The 15220-nt window shown below is 37.4% G+C and overlaps 1 protein-coding gene across 14 annotated transcripts in view; it reads right to left on the bottom strand.

Moving 5' to 3' along the window:
* The window catches only part of PHF21A (PHD finger protein 21A), a 191786-nt gene that overhangs the window by 175431 nt on the left and 1135 nt on the right, over positions 1-15220 (bottom strand). For 2 of the 14 annotated variants that reach the window (XM_029956073.1, XM_029956075.1), the window contains exons 1-2: positions 15024-15126; positions 14025-14083 (exon numbers count right to left, since the gene is read on the bottom strand). The exons of 10 other annotated variants lie outside the window; for them this stretch is intronic. The gene's annotated coding sequence lies outside the window, so the exon portion shown is untranslated. Of the gene's footprint in view, positions 1-13217; positions 13249-14024; positions 14084-15023; positions 15127-15220 lie in introns of those variants that run through there. 2 more of the 14 variants (XM_029956074.1, XM_029956076.1) reach the window with 2 other exon arrangements.

The following is a 15220-nucleotide window of genomic DNA, read 5'->3' as shown; positions in this document are numbered from 1 at the left end:
CCCAGAGCTTTCACAGACAAGAACTCATTAGATACACTTTTCCCATCCATACCTCTTCTCACCATGACATTCAGGGTAAAAACCCTCCTCCAGCTAAGCCGTTCCTTAGTCACGCTTTCCCCATAATCTTCTAGTGGGACTATGACCATAACAATGCTAACAGCAGCTACTGCCTTATCAAGTGTCTTAAGATTTCCTCATCTTGTCTTCACATCAATCCTAGAAGGTTGGTACTATCATCCCTATATCATAGATGAAGAAACTGAAGTCCAAATGAAGAGCACAGTGCTTGGTATGAGAGACATCTTTGTGGAAGGGAACGTAAATAATCAGTCTGAGGTCACACACTCAACTTTAAGTGGTTGTACAGAGATTCCAACCCAGGGGTCAGATCACAAAGCTCAGGCACGTTCCCCACTATGCAACATTTGTCTTAGGCCTTGACAAGAGAAAGGACTTGAGAATTAAGGTTAACTTCTAATACCTAACAACCATTTCTTTCGTACATATTCTGTGTCAAGAACTTATCGTAGTTTATACGTTAACTTTTGAATTCCTCATAACAGCCTCAAGCTATGGGTACATTATTTATTTATATTTTACGTACGAAGAAAAGAGAGGCAAAGGCACAGAGGGTGAAGTGATTTAACCATTATCACAGAACTAGTGCAAAGTGGCAAAGCCATTATCTGAGCCCATGCAAACTCTCTCCACCTGATACTTAACCAGTGATCTTTATCTACTTCCATGCTAAAAACTTCCTTCACCTGAATTGCATAAAAGCAAAACTTTTCACCTTTCCAACAAAATTACTAAATTGTAAGCCTTCGTGCTTCCACGAAGTAAGAGAAAAGTAGTAGTACTCTTCTAAGCATGCCCAGCAGACTTCTTTATAGGCTCAAAGGATATGCCCCTGGTGATTAGATCACTGCGCTGCTCAGGAAGTGGCACGTTGTAAATCTGGTTAAGGGCCCCTCGCCCATCTCTCTCCACACTCAGACCCACAGCAACCATGCACTGCAAGGAACAGACAAGTCAGAGATGTCCCACTGCAATCTCCTATAAAATGAATGTCATTCTGCAAGTATCCAAGTGTGTACAGTAGTACCCTTCCAACACCCTTTCTTCTTCCCAAACACCATAAAAAAATACCACAAAAGGAATGAATGAATCTAAGCTACTTAAAAATCATAACAAATGTCCAATGATAACTACAAATTTAAATGAGAAAAAAATGCAAAATTCTCATAGTTTTGTAACTTGTCCAAATTTTACATTCAAAAAAGGATGGGCCTCAAAAAAAAAAAAAAAAAAGCATAGCCCTCTTTGAAAGTCTCAATTCTTAGACTACCTTATTATCATAAATGTGCCTTGAAAGGTGAGAGAAAAATCCATTTTTACCTCAAATTCTGAATATTTTCATACACATATTTAAAATAAAAATCATTACTGATGCATTACAAGTTACTGGGCTTTTCACCCTAATATCTATTACTATGACCATGTATTTCATTACATAAATAAAAATGAGCATGGATTTAAGATCTGTATATGAACAAGTTATATATAAAGAAAAATAAATACAGAAGAAGAGGACTGGACCTAGAGGTGCTGAGAACTTGACACAATGAGAAGAGGAACTACGCAGCTCCCCCCACTGACATCGTAAAGTTGCCACATTTTCTGGGCTCTCTTTTGAATTAATGTGGCATCTGTTCCAAGTACAGCATGCTAACATTTTACTAAAAGATATTTTCATTCTACATTTGTATGTGGTTTGCTTTTTATTTGAACTCCTGTTTTATTTCAGTGGTCATTATTTCTTTATACCAAGTTGTCCATTTGGCACTCCTGATCTATCTCCCTTGTGCACAAAAAGGGTGGGGAACCATCAGTTTAAAACCCTCTAACAGCAATAATTACAATAGGCTTTGCATATAGATTAAATAAAGAAAATAAGCAGCACAAAGATTTTTGTAGGCTTTTTAGTATCAGGTCCTGATAAGTTAACAGCATCTGTTCCTTTCAGAAAAAGAATTCTGCTCTGAAGTACTGGGAGGGGGGTTGAGGGGGGGGAAGGAGAGGAGAGAAATAAACAAATACTAAATAGAATAATTCAAGTTACAAAGTTTGGTCTTCATGAAATGATGATTTCAATAATTTGCACATATCCAACTCTATCGAGCGAGAACTGCTTTTTAAGACATCCTTAAAAACGCTGCAGCAACAAGCCAAATACAACCACTTGTACTTAACATGCATGCTGCATACTCCACACTGTTACGTCATATCAGGCACAGAGAAGACGCTTACCAAGCTATCCTGCGTTCTATAAACTGCCTAACAACAACAGAAAAAGGCACTGCCATCTCTATAGTAGGGAGTAAGAGCTGTCAGGGTAGGCAGCTTCTTCCCTTTGGTCAACTAGAAGAAAACAAATAAGCCTTTTATTTCTGTCTTTTAAGCTCACCTCTCCCAAGGCCTTTACTCTCAATCTTTCAGCCTTTCTCAGAAAGAAAGGCTGTTTCTTTAAAATTAAAAAGCTGCAAAAGATCACTCCAACTTAAAAGCCCTACACCTTGTGCCAACTGTCCTCCAGGTGTCCCCACGGCTGCCTCTTCTGCAGAATGGCCTTTCTGGAGCACTAGTTTCCACGCGGGTGCACCCACCCTGGACAAGGAAGGGGGCTATGGAAGGAATTATTATAACTTATATATGCATATTGTTTTTGAGAGAGAGAGAAAGATATTCCAGCATGGGGGAGGGGTAGAGGGAGGGAGGGAGGAGGTAGAAGGTGACAGAGACAGAGAGACAGATAGAGAACCCTAAGCAGGCTCCCGGCTCAGAGCAGAACTCGATACTGGGCTCAATCCCACCACCCTGGGATCAGGACCTGAGCCAAAACCAAGAGCCAGACACTCAACTGACAGAACCACCCAGGCACCCCAATATCAGCCTTTTTTAAAATTCCAGCTTTCCTATATGTTTTATAACATACATAAAACACGAATTCAGAAAATTACATATAAATATACATTTACTGGTAGCCATAAGTTTTTAAAATTTGGAGACAAGAGGCGACCAAGGCCAAAAGAAAGAAAGGAAAATTGGGCTCTGCCATTAACTTACTCACATTCTTGTCTCTGCCTCAGTTTGATCACCCATGACATGAACTGAGCCCTCTGTACAGTTATTAAGACTATTTTGAGAAATAATAAAATGCTTTCTAGGGCATGGTCTGAGCCACACAAAATGAAAAGCTACCAATGAGAAAACTCTTGAACTGGCTTGCTAAAACTGACTGTACCCTAGTTTAAATAAACTGTTATGCCCAGGGCCCTTGGGTGGCTCAGTCGGGTAAGCATCCAACTCTTGGTATAGGCTCAAGTCAGGATTTCAGTTTTGTGGGTTCAAGGACCACATCAGGCTCTGTGCTCTCAGCTCAGAGATTCTCTCTCTCCCTCGCTCTCTGCTCCTCCCCCACTCACACTGTCTCTGTCTCTGTCAAATAAAATAAAATAAAACTTAAAAAAATAATAAATAAACTGCTCTGCTCTAGCAGATCCAATTCTTAGCATTTTAAAGCCAGACTTCAGCACTTCACTAATTAGGAGTCTAAAGCAGCATTAAGGCACCTTAGACACCAGGAGTCCATTCTGGGACTAGGAAAGCTTTTTTCCCCCCAAAAAACTTTTATAATGAAAAATTTATTCCCTATGAAATAAAATTTTTAATTTAAAAATTACAAAGGTGAATTATAACTAATAACCTTAGCACCAAGATACAACTCTCAAAGCCTTAATGTAGATTATAAGGCCTTGACTATGTCTTATTTTACACAATGCCAGGAAAAACGAATGGCACTCATATAATTTATCTTTTTCTTTTTTTGTTGCTTTAAAAAATGGTGAGTTATCAGTATAGCATTTGGTAGTGGTTAAGTGAGTGGGAATGGGGATGGAGGTAAGGTCAGCCAACAGTGCTCACAGGAAGGGAGAGTATCAGAGCTAATTCCTGCGCTGGGTATCTATCTACCTGCCCATCACGTAGTACTGGCGCCTGGTATCTATGCGCCCATCTCACGGCACTGGCGCAGGGTATCTGTGTGCCCATTGCAAGGCACTGGCGCAGGTATCTGTGTCCATCGCGCGGTCCTGGCGCCGGGTATCTATCTGTGTGCCCATCGCGCAGCCCTGGCGCCGGTATCTATGAGCCCATCGCACGATCCTGGTGCCGGGTGTCTATCTTTGTGCCCATCGTGCGGTACTGGTGCCCAGTATCTATGTGCCCATCGTGCGGCACCGGCGCCGGGTATCTATGTGCCCATCACGCGGCACTGGCGCCGGTATCTATCTATGTGCCTATCACGCGGCACTGGCGCCGGTATCTATCTATGTGCCCATCACGCGGTACTGGTGCTGGGTGTCTATCTATGTGCCCATCGTGCGGCACCGGGGCCGGGTATCTATGTGCCCATCACGCGGTACTGGTGCTGGGTGTCTATCTATGTGCAGATTACGCGGTACTGGTTTGAGTTTCCATTAATTAAACTATTACAATTATTTCCTCAGCTTTAAAACACTGTTCTAATTTGTAAATGTTGAATGAATGTCTCCTAACAACCAAGAAGAGAGCCCACCAGTTTAAAAAAAAGTTATGTGAAACCATAATTGATCTCTTTATAAATAGTAGCTACCAAAATAAACTAGCAGAACTTAATTCTGAAATGATGTCTCCTAAATTACTTGCACAGGACAGAAAACAGTGTTGTCATTTTAAATTGGTTAACCTTTTTTAAAGTTTTAAAAATAAGAATGACCATCTCTAAGGCATTAGGCACAAGTAAAAAAAACCTAAAGTGCTTTTTGCCCCATAGGTACCCATCAATCTATAGTGCAGGTTTATAACCTTAACATAGAAATCTTACCACTCTCCTTCCAACCTCACTCCCATTTCCTAATGAGCCTTTTTTTTTTCAAAAACAAGTTTTTAAAATAGCCACTTGAAAAAAAGTAAACTTCAAGACAGTATTGGTGTAATTCTATTTATTTTTGAAATGGATATGCATAGTACATATTTAAAACACAAGAAAATTTAGAAGTAGAACGGCGTGACTTTAATTTTCTACTTTATAACATCTATATGGCTAGAATTACTCAGATGTACTGCCTTTATAATATGTCTTAAAAGAGAGGACATTTCTCATCAAACCTTCTAAAAATTTTTTAATGTTTTATTTTATTTTTGATACAGAAAGAGATAGAGCATGAGAGGGGGAGGGGCAGAGAGAGAAGGAGACACAGAACTGAAAGCAGGCTCCAGGCTCTGAGCTAGCTGTCAGCACAGAGCCTGACGTGGGGCTCGAACCCACAAATGTGAGATCTGACCTGAGCTGAAGTTGGAGACTTAACCAACTGAGCCACCCAGGCGCCCCTCGTCAAACCTTCTAAAACTCTGACATACCTAAGGACTAATTAAAATAGCAAATGTATAAAATGACCTACCATGCTTAAGTGCCCAAATTCCAACCTTAAGAAAGAGATCTTCGTCCCACTCCATGCTAGGCACTGAGTTTCACAACCAGCTACAGTGATGAACAAGAAAGGCACTGTCTCAAAAGCCTTCATTTCCACTCCATTCCAAAGTATACTATTTCCAAAATACTCAATCTAACCCAACCAAAATCAACACGAAACATTCTCGAGATGATACATCATAGATGTGGCCATTTCAGTAAATTAAAATTTTCTTTAGTAATTCATTTTCTAGGGTTTTTACAGGAATTATTACATAGTTTGGCATAATATTATGGACACTTAAGAGGAGAGGTTCTGGAATCAAACCTAGGCTTGAACTCAGATTGTACCATCTGCTACACCTATGTGATCCCAGGGAGGCCTTCACTTCCTCATCTATAAAATGGGGGTAGGATAATAATAGTAAGTCCTCAGAATATAGCTGTGAGGATTACAATTAAATGAGATACTATATGTAAAAGGGCTTAGCACTATACATATAAGTACTCAGTAAATGTTAAACCATTATTATTGTTATTATTAAGAGAACAGATAATCCTACAGGTACAAGACCCATTCGCAACATGCCAGTCTTATATCTATGCCACTTATCCAAGAACAAATATATCCGTGTAAGTTTGTATATTAACACATAAGAATACTTTTCAATATAAAAGCCCATAATTGAAAGTTTTTATTACTGTAACAACACACCAGTACATTTATACTATTTATATATACTATATAATACACACAAATGTATCAGGGCACACTGTCAAGAACTATGCTATAAACATGTTAAGAACTTGTCTGTTGGCCATGGGCAGGGGGTATGCAGATGATTCTAACTCATACATGTAAACTTTAAAAATTATTAACATTGTTAACATGACATAGATAAATATCTTTAAATCCAGGCATCTATTAGTGATTAAAAACTCAATTTATATACACCACTTTAGTCTGTAAAGTACATTCATGAGTACTATCTCACCCAGTCCCTTCAACAGCATAGTGAAGCAGGCTTTTACCATTATCCCCATTTTACCACAGAGAGAACTAAAGCCCGGCAAGGCTGAATTTCCCTAGAGGACACTACTAATGACAGGACTGGTCTTAAAAGTCAAGTCCTCTAACATCATCACAGTCGTTTCATTTCCATTGGCCTGGGACATTTCATTAAAAAGAGACAGAAAACTGTGCTCAATATACTTTAGGTGTGTCAGAGGACTCTACAGGGATGACACATGGCTGCCCAGTTTTACAGTCCTTATTTCAGACTTCAGTATTTCAAAAATTACACATGTGTAATTATAAAATGTAGGTAAGGAGAATTCATCCAAATCTGATCTTTCTTTCCTTCACTGGCCAATTAATACTAGAGATGATTTTACCCTGTATACTTAGCCCTTTGTATTTCACTTCTTTATAACCACTGATATTTATTTCATTTTAATGTTAGGGTGTAAAAAGTCAAGTTAACAGAAAATAAATAAACCACTCATAATGTGGAAGCATATCAGATTCCAAAAATTTTCAACATATCTAAAGAAACTATTTAATGTCTAATATACAAATATTAACAAATTCCAGTTTGCATTTATGAGAGAAAAAAGATTAGTTTTATTATAGTGGGTTGGTTTGTTGTTTAAACAAGTACTTAAATAATTACTACTAAAGGCAGAATTTTCTTAAATAAACACAGCAGTCCTCAGCAATAATATTCCATGAATTCTACTCAAGCTGGAAAAAACTGGAATAGATACTGGCCAGGCAGGATAGAAAGACACTATCTGGATTCTGTATACCCTCAAACTAACACACATACATCACAAGGTATGCTTACATTTTGCAATATTCCCAGATATCCCTTTCCCTTCTCAAAAAGCTAAAAGAGACTAGCCATGGAGATAAAAATATCCTAAAAGTTCAAGAGCCTTAAAGAAGTTAGTGTCCTAAAAGAGAAAAAGAATATAAAGACTTATGATTGTTTTGAACCTAACATTTTAAGTACAACCCACAGACCTGAAACTACATTTTCTTTCTGGGGCTGCTCACTGGCCTCCAATACATCAATCCTGTAACACCGTGAACTGTGGTGATAGACTGGTTCGTGCTTCTAAACACAACAGAATTTTTCCAAGGTTACATATACAGTGACGTGAGGAACATTTTTGCAGCTTCTTATTTTCATTAATCAAACTAGTTTGGATATTTTACCATTGCAAACATTATGAATGAAGAAATTTCCATTATCTTTTGAACTTTCTGAAGTCAACCAAGGGCTGCAGTACAGTAACAAACAGCTGAATCCTGGTCAAAATTCTGCTACTACTGGCTGGTGGTCTGACTTCAGGCATGTATCACTTAGGGAGAAACAGGTACAACCACATCTTATGTACAGCAAAAAATTCTAAAGAATTGACACATTATTACCATAGGACAAAAATCTCAAGGTCTTAACAGAACCAGGCTAGGCTTCTAATCAAATAATAATGTAAAAAGAGAGGGGGAAATGTGAAGCATGCTATTTATTTAATAACAAGAACCACTACCACTGCTGCTGCTGCTAATTCTAAACATTTACTGAGGATTTATTATGTATGTACCAGGCACTGTGCCAAGCACTTGCACAGATTTTAACATTTAATCCCTGTAACAATATTCTGATATTCATTAATAAAGTATCAGAATTTTAAAGAACAGAACGAATAGAAATTTAAACTTCACAACTGAAAATATAAACAAATCATTAAAGAAACCTTACCTTTTTCTCTTTCAGACTACATTTTTGAGTATTAAATTTACACTGAAACTACATTAACTTTCAGGAATCTTGTCTTCCATTTAAAAAATACCAAGATTCAAAGGGTGCCTGGGTGGTGTAGCCAGTTAGGTGTCAGACTCTTGATCTCCGCTCCAGTCATGATCTCGCACTTTGTGTGTTTAAGCCCCACATAGGGCTCTGCGCTGATGGTGTGGAGCCTGCTTGGGATTCTGTCTTCCCTTCTCTCTGCCCCTTCCCCTACTTGTGTGTGCATGGAAATAAATACAAAAAGTTTTAAATAAAAAACATAAATACTAAGATGCAAGGTGTTGGCAATTATGACAGATTAAAAAAAAAAAACCAAACTCTGAACTTAAATATAGGCACTGAATGAGTAACTGGCCCCATTCAAAGAAAAGCATATATATCAGGCCCTACGATTATAAGCTCATAATGCCTATGTGAGCACTCTACATATAGTAACTGTACAGTGATCCAGCACCACAAAGAAAAAAAATTTACAATTGCTAAGTTTTAAATATATAAACACACACATATATACACATGTATCAGTTATTTTACATGTAACTCTTATAGTAATTGATAAAAAAAAAAACAACAAACTAATCCAAGATAAACTAAAACAGTAGGGTGTTTCTGAAGACTCACTTTAGAATAACAGCACCACGATTATTATAATATTAGCAATCAAATTTTACTTAGCAGAAAGTTCTTAGAGGCTTGGGAAGCTGTTTGTATAAAATGGAGTAGACAAGAGGGAAGGGTTCTCTGTGCTGTTTAAATCAACTACAAGTCCCAGCATGCAATGCTCTAATCCGAAGTTAAGCAAAAACCCGAAATGCATCCTGGGACTTGTAGTAAGTAAACCACTTGACTCTATCACTGTAAGTTTCAAGAAAGTCTGAACTATCTTAAGCACAATTTGACAAGATCTTATTATCCGGGCCTAGTCAAACTCAGATCTAACTTGTTTGCTCTATGCTCTGGCAAGTTTCTTAAACACATACTGGAAAAAGTATCAACATTTAGATCAACACTTTCACATTAGAAAAACCTCGTATAGGATAAGCATATAAAAGAAATGCTTAAAAAGCAAAAAAGATTTTATACAATTGTAAAATTATTTTTAAAACCATTATTTTTAAAGCCATTTTTTTTTAAGTTTGGTTGGATCAGTTTCAAAGCTATCTCCCTCCCCCAAAAAAGTTTTAATTGTTTTATCAAGGTTTTCTCTTAACGGTTTTTCAAGTTATATTTTATAAATAATTTTTCTCATGGAAAATTCTCATACAAAAACATTTACCATACTCTAAAATGCACCCTAGGAAATAAATGTATTCTTACAGTAATACATATACATAACACCATCGCACACACAAAAACAACAATACTTAAGTTTCCCTTTTGTCAAGTCCTTACTCAATATTTTTGGCCTGCACACCTAGCCCCACATTTCACAGACATACATGTTTCCAGAAAGACGACTTAGGAAAAATATATCAACTACAGATTCATTTCTCTCACCCACTGACCTCTACTAAAAACACAAAAGATTTTTTTTTAGCTATCTGTAACAGGTAACTTTGAGCCATTATTTATGTATTTACAGTTTCTACACACACCCCTATTTTCTGTAAGACTGAGGAAGGAGGCTGGGAAAGAACTAAGTACAATCTGCATGAGAGGCCTAACACAGGTGGCGGGTTATTTTCAGGCAACAGCACCTTCACAAACATGCTGTGGAATACAGTCCAAGAAATTCCTCACAAGGAAAGATAAGCTGGCACACAAATTTAACACAATCCAGCTAAAAATCACCTGCAACACATGTTACTACATTTCACCATAAAAGTGACAGGCTACTACAGGATCTGAAGCTTCATCAATACAACACACTGTCCATAAGGCCAGAGATAGCAGTTGCCATGGTTACTATCACCCACTTTTATCAGGAAATTATTGTCATTACTCTGAAGTTTTTGGTACTTATTTAAAAATCTAAAAAAAACCGTCTAGGGTATGACTGTTAATTGAGTGAAAGAATCAACTACTGTTTGATTTGTAAGTATGCTGCTTTAGAGATGCACATGGTTAACAATACTTGGATCTGCAGCAGAAAAAAAATCAATTCCTTTCTGCTGCTCCTTCTCCTCAAGTACTGACAGTTTGTATTCTCAGTGCAGCCAAAACAATAAAACAAAACCCATCTTTTTGGCTTCTGTGTTTAAGTTATTTTTTTGTCCCCTAGGCCCACAGAGTCAAAAATAAAGCCTAGATCACCAACCTGTTAGGCCCCATCCCTTTCCTATCTCCATATTACTGATTCACTTGTCCATTTAAAAAAAACTGAAAACACTGATGATTTCAAAACATAGGACAAGATAGTTTCCTTCAACATAGACCCGCTATTTTTTTATTTCTTAAAACAGGGGGAGGCCTTGCAATGCATTGGAGGGAGAGAAATGGAGGGGTATTCAAACTGCCACACAAGTGTCTAGTGTGAGAAAGTTGCTATGGAAAACCCAAAGGTTAACTGAACCTCACATACTTTCTCTAAAAGGGAAGAGTTCACCAACACCCCCAGTTTAACACTGAACTAAGAGACAGGTAAATTAAAAGGTATTCTTAAACATCTATTTCAGCATTCTTACAAAAGATAACTCCAGAAATTTAATACACAAATAAGAATTATAGGAAAGCCTACAAAATAGCAAGCAATATATACACACAAACAAGAAAACATATGCTATTTAAGAAGTAATGATTTACAATAAATTTAAAACAGCGTTAGCCTCCTTAAAAAAATAATCTCAAAGCAGCAAAAATACACACCTGCTAAAGCTAAAATGATCAAAATATATTGCTATGCTCCTAAAGAATACTTAGGGCCTACTAAAAAGCCCTTGTACAAAAAGTTCCTGAGAAGTCAACAAAAATCGTGACTGTTTCATACCAGGACAAATTAACATGAAGATTCAAACATATTTCAAGACATCAATGCTGAATATAGATATGAAGGAATTCTGTCAAAGGTTAAGAGACCTAAAACATTAATCCCTTCCTTTTCTCCCTTTAAATTAAATTTAAATTTAAGGCAATTAAATACAAAAGCCTTCGGCAATAAAATACTAAGAATACAAAATTTAAAAGCATATTATCAGAACCTTAACTTCAGTATTTCCTTTAAGGAAAAAAAAAAAAAACCTTTAGTATTCACTGTCCGTAGAATGAAAAAGATACTACCCTGAGAGGTTTCATTTTTATCTAAACAGTCAAATGTTTTCTCTCGCTTCATACAGAAACAAGTTTCTATATTTAATTTCTAATTAAAGGGGCTATTTCATAAAGAACAGTCACTTCTAAAATTTAAGATACTAAACCTTCTGAGATGCTCATAAACACTGGGACTCCCAATTATCTCTATTTTATTTTACTTTATTTTAGTACAAATTTGTGAACAGAGTCTATTAAAAAAGTCACAAATCAAGGCTCTCTGAGTTTTAAACTTTTGGGTTATTTTTACACAAAAAATATTTCAGTGCACTCCTCTAGATTTGAGTAGTCATCTCCTCACGCTTCCCTCTAAAACAGACAAAATGATATGCACAGGTACCTAATACTAATACATACAGATATACATCTTTTCCACTTTAAAACAAGCTTGAAAGCTTTAGTTAGTAAGAATTTTTCAGAAAGTTAGCAGAATCCCTCAAAACAATCAAAACCTTAACTGTGATATCTGTTACTCTGTGTGTTAATGAGAGTCTACAGAAGAATCCAGGAACTTAAATATTCACTAAAATCACTACTATCACATCAATGAAAAAGTAAGAAAAATTTTAATGGAGGATACACGTCACAGGATCTACAAAAAGAAAAATGATTTTTTTAATTATGAGAAACTGCCTCCCCAGCATTTTTTAAACAAAGCTTCAAAACTGTAACAAAGAGCTTTTTGGTAACCACAGTAAGCATTAGAAAAAAAAATTTCATAAAGTGTTGGGGGCACACTTTTAATGTGCTCATTTCCCAAATGATGCAGATAAAGTTAACATTTTAAAGACCGAATTTCTGTGTATTAATTAGTTACCCATCTCAACGTCTGCATGCCTTGTGACAACTTACAAAGAACTTTTACATGTAGTATCTCATTTGATCTTACTGAGAAAAAAGTACAGTATTATGCCTAGAAAACCGACAAAATGCAAAGCAGGCTCATCAAATTTTCTACACATTTCTAACTTTCTAAAACTTTGCTATAAAACTTTGCAAGCCACCACTGTAGTGTATTTCCAGGGATAAATCAATTCACCTAACACTAACAGAGTTTCAAAAGAGCATGTGCTGTAGATGCTATGAAACTACTTTCATCTTTATGCAGTTATTGTTACTAACGGACATATCGGCAATGACAGACCACAGACAGAACTTTACTTACAGTTCAAGGATCTCTTTGGAGACCAACTCAAAGACATCAACCATATGTATTTATAAAGCTGGGTGCCTAAGAATGTATCTATTAGGCTCCCTGTCCATAGATGTGAGAGACCTAAACATAATTAAAATTTTTTCCATACAGTATCTCCCTTTCCAGAATCTCAGTACTCTATATCCTATTTGTATTAATATTATAGGGATGACACAAAAAAAACCTAAAGCCCCAAGTCATACCAACTCCTTTTGTTTATAGCCACTGCATATAATTTGTTCACATATATGTTCAACACCCCACTCATCAATAGGACACTAACTGATCATCACAGTAATTCTAAAAGCACTCTGTACCTAAGCGTGGCATTAAGCTATCCACAATAACAAAGCTACTTTGCATAATATTGTAAGCAGGTAAAAAACAAAAATTTCAGTATCAGATAGCAAACATAGTTTATTAATGGACTTTTAAGTGGACTTACTCAAAGTTCTTCCCAGATCTTTAAGGTGCTAATCCTGTTGCTTAGTGAAGCTACATAGAGCTATAATAAGTAGAAAGACCCTCAGAACTCAGATTTGCTCTATCTTGCTGTAGCACCTCCTGCTGGTCAGCATTTAGAGTTCTTCATGTAAGCAGAAGAAGAGTATTTCTGAGGCAGCTTCTCCCAGATGACTGAATGGGGAAAAGGACAGACCCTTCAAAGCTAAAAGAAATAGGCCTCCTTCCATCACTTATACCTCTTAAAAAGCAAATCTGGCGTAGGTACGACTCTTTTTAATCTATCACTATTCTGGTCCCATAAAGACCTGCCTGAGTCCAAAGTGCAACATGCTTAAATAAAGCTTCCAAAATTATCTGAAAACTACCTTTAAAAGCCTTCAAAAGCACTCAAGCAAAAGACTTTATTACGGCCAGTCAAGCAATGACAGTCATATTGCAAATACCATTATGTTAACAAAAGCAAAAGTCGAACATTAAAAAAAAAAAAAAAAAGCACCTGGAACATTTTTAACATACTAGCCAGAAGTTTGTGTTTTGAGAATTTTCTGCACGATTACTATGCTCCTTTTAAGGACAGTTGTCTATCTACACAAGTTTTAAGTACAGAAATTTTTTGAAACATGAGTATAACTGCACACAAAAATTTACTCGCTGCCATCAAGATGTCTTGATATTTTAAAATGTATTCTTCAGACATTTTAAATAGCCCCTAATAAGCTAGTAGTAAGCCCACAATGTAGAGTCCATATACAAGCGAAGACAGAAAAAAGAATAGAAAGGAACTTACCAAAATCAAAATGAATAATAGTATTTCCAGTAAAAATGTAGTAACAGTTTCGTACAATGCTGTGAAACCAAGTATATTGTGAAACTTAAGAGGAAAAGGGAGGGAGGGGGCTACTCTTCAAAAACAAAAAGCAAAACTGACCTATTTTTTTCTAGTGCCCAAATGTGAGACAACACCAGATGTAAACAAAACAACATAAACACTGAAAAGTACACTTAGATGTCTCAGCCCCAATTTCAGTCCCCTTACCAGGCCCTCAATGAAGCCAGAGACGTTCATGAGTATCCTCTCTAAAAGAGATATTCTAGCTCCCTGCCCTAAAGAACTCCTATAAAGTGTGTCTACGAAAAGGCTTCCTTCCTAGAGTGCACAGCTGCTTTAAAAAAAAAAAAAAGGAAAAAAAACTTTCACCAACCCAAATTAATCTGATTCTAATACTCAGCTATCAATTATTTACACAGGAATGTTCTCCCTTTAACGTCCCCAGCTTAAGCATCTACATTCCTGACACCTACTATTAACAAAAAATGCACAGCTTACATCCCAGCTATGGGGCAAATCTCTGAAATCCAAAACACAGCCACAAAGTTCACTGTCAAGGCCAACGCTGAGGCCCACACACGCCCGGACCTTAACTCACATTTGAAATTCTAGAAAGCCACACTCGCAGACATCATTTAAAAACAACACAATGTGGACGTGCAGAGTGAGATCCTCTACTTCAAGACCTAAACAAAGAATATTTCAACATATGCCCTGAATATGATGACACCGGATTCGCCAATGAAAATAAAACCTGCCTACCATTAGCAGTCCTACCCTCGTCTCAACAACTCAACTACTTAGAAATCACTCTCAGCACATCTGCACCCTACAACCGGTGTGTGGCCTTCTCCGGGGGTGCAAGCCACAGACAAAGTTGAAACGAGACATTCTTCCCCTGGTGCCCAATCTCGATATCAACCCTTCCCCTACCAGGGCCACCTTGCTGCTACCCACCATAGCGAACGTGGTCAGGGGAAAAAAAGAAATCCTAACAGCACCGCTCAGCAGAATAAAGAGACCAAAGAGAGGATGACGAGAAGTGTTGGGAACTGCGTGCACGACGGGGCTGGACCAAACGGAAAGAGTCCCACTCCGCGCGCCCCTCCCCCCGGCGGGGGCGCGGGCGGGGGAGGGGCGGCCGCGGCCCCTCT

This window comes from Suricata suricatta, chromosome 11, assembly GCF_006229205.1.
Source record: "Suricata suricatta isolate VVHF042 chromosome 11, meerkat_22Aug2017_6uvM2_HiC, whole genome shotgun sequence".
Taxonomy (NCBI): Eukaryota; Metazoa; Chordata; class Mammalia; order Carnivora; family Herpestidae; genus Suricata; species Suricata suricatta.
The sequence above is the reverse complement of the archived record's forward strand: the minus strand, read 5'-3'. Positions and strand labels throughout refer to the sequence as shown.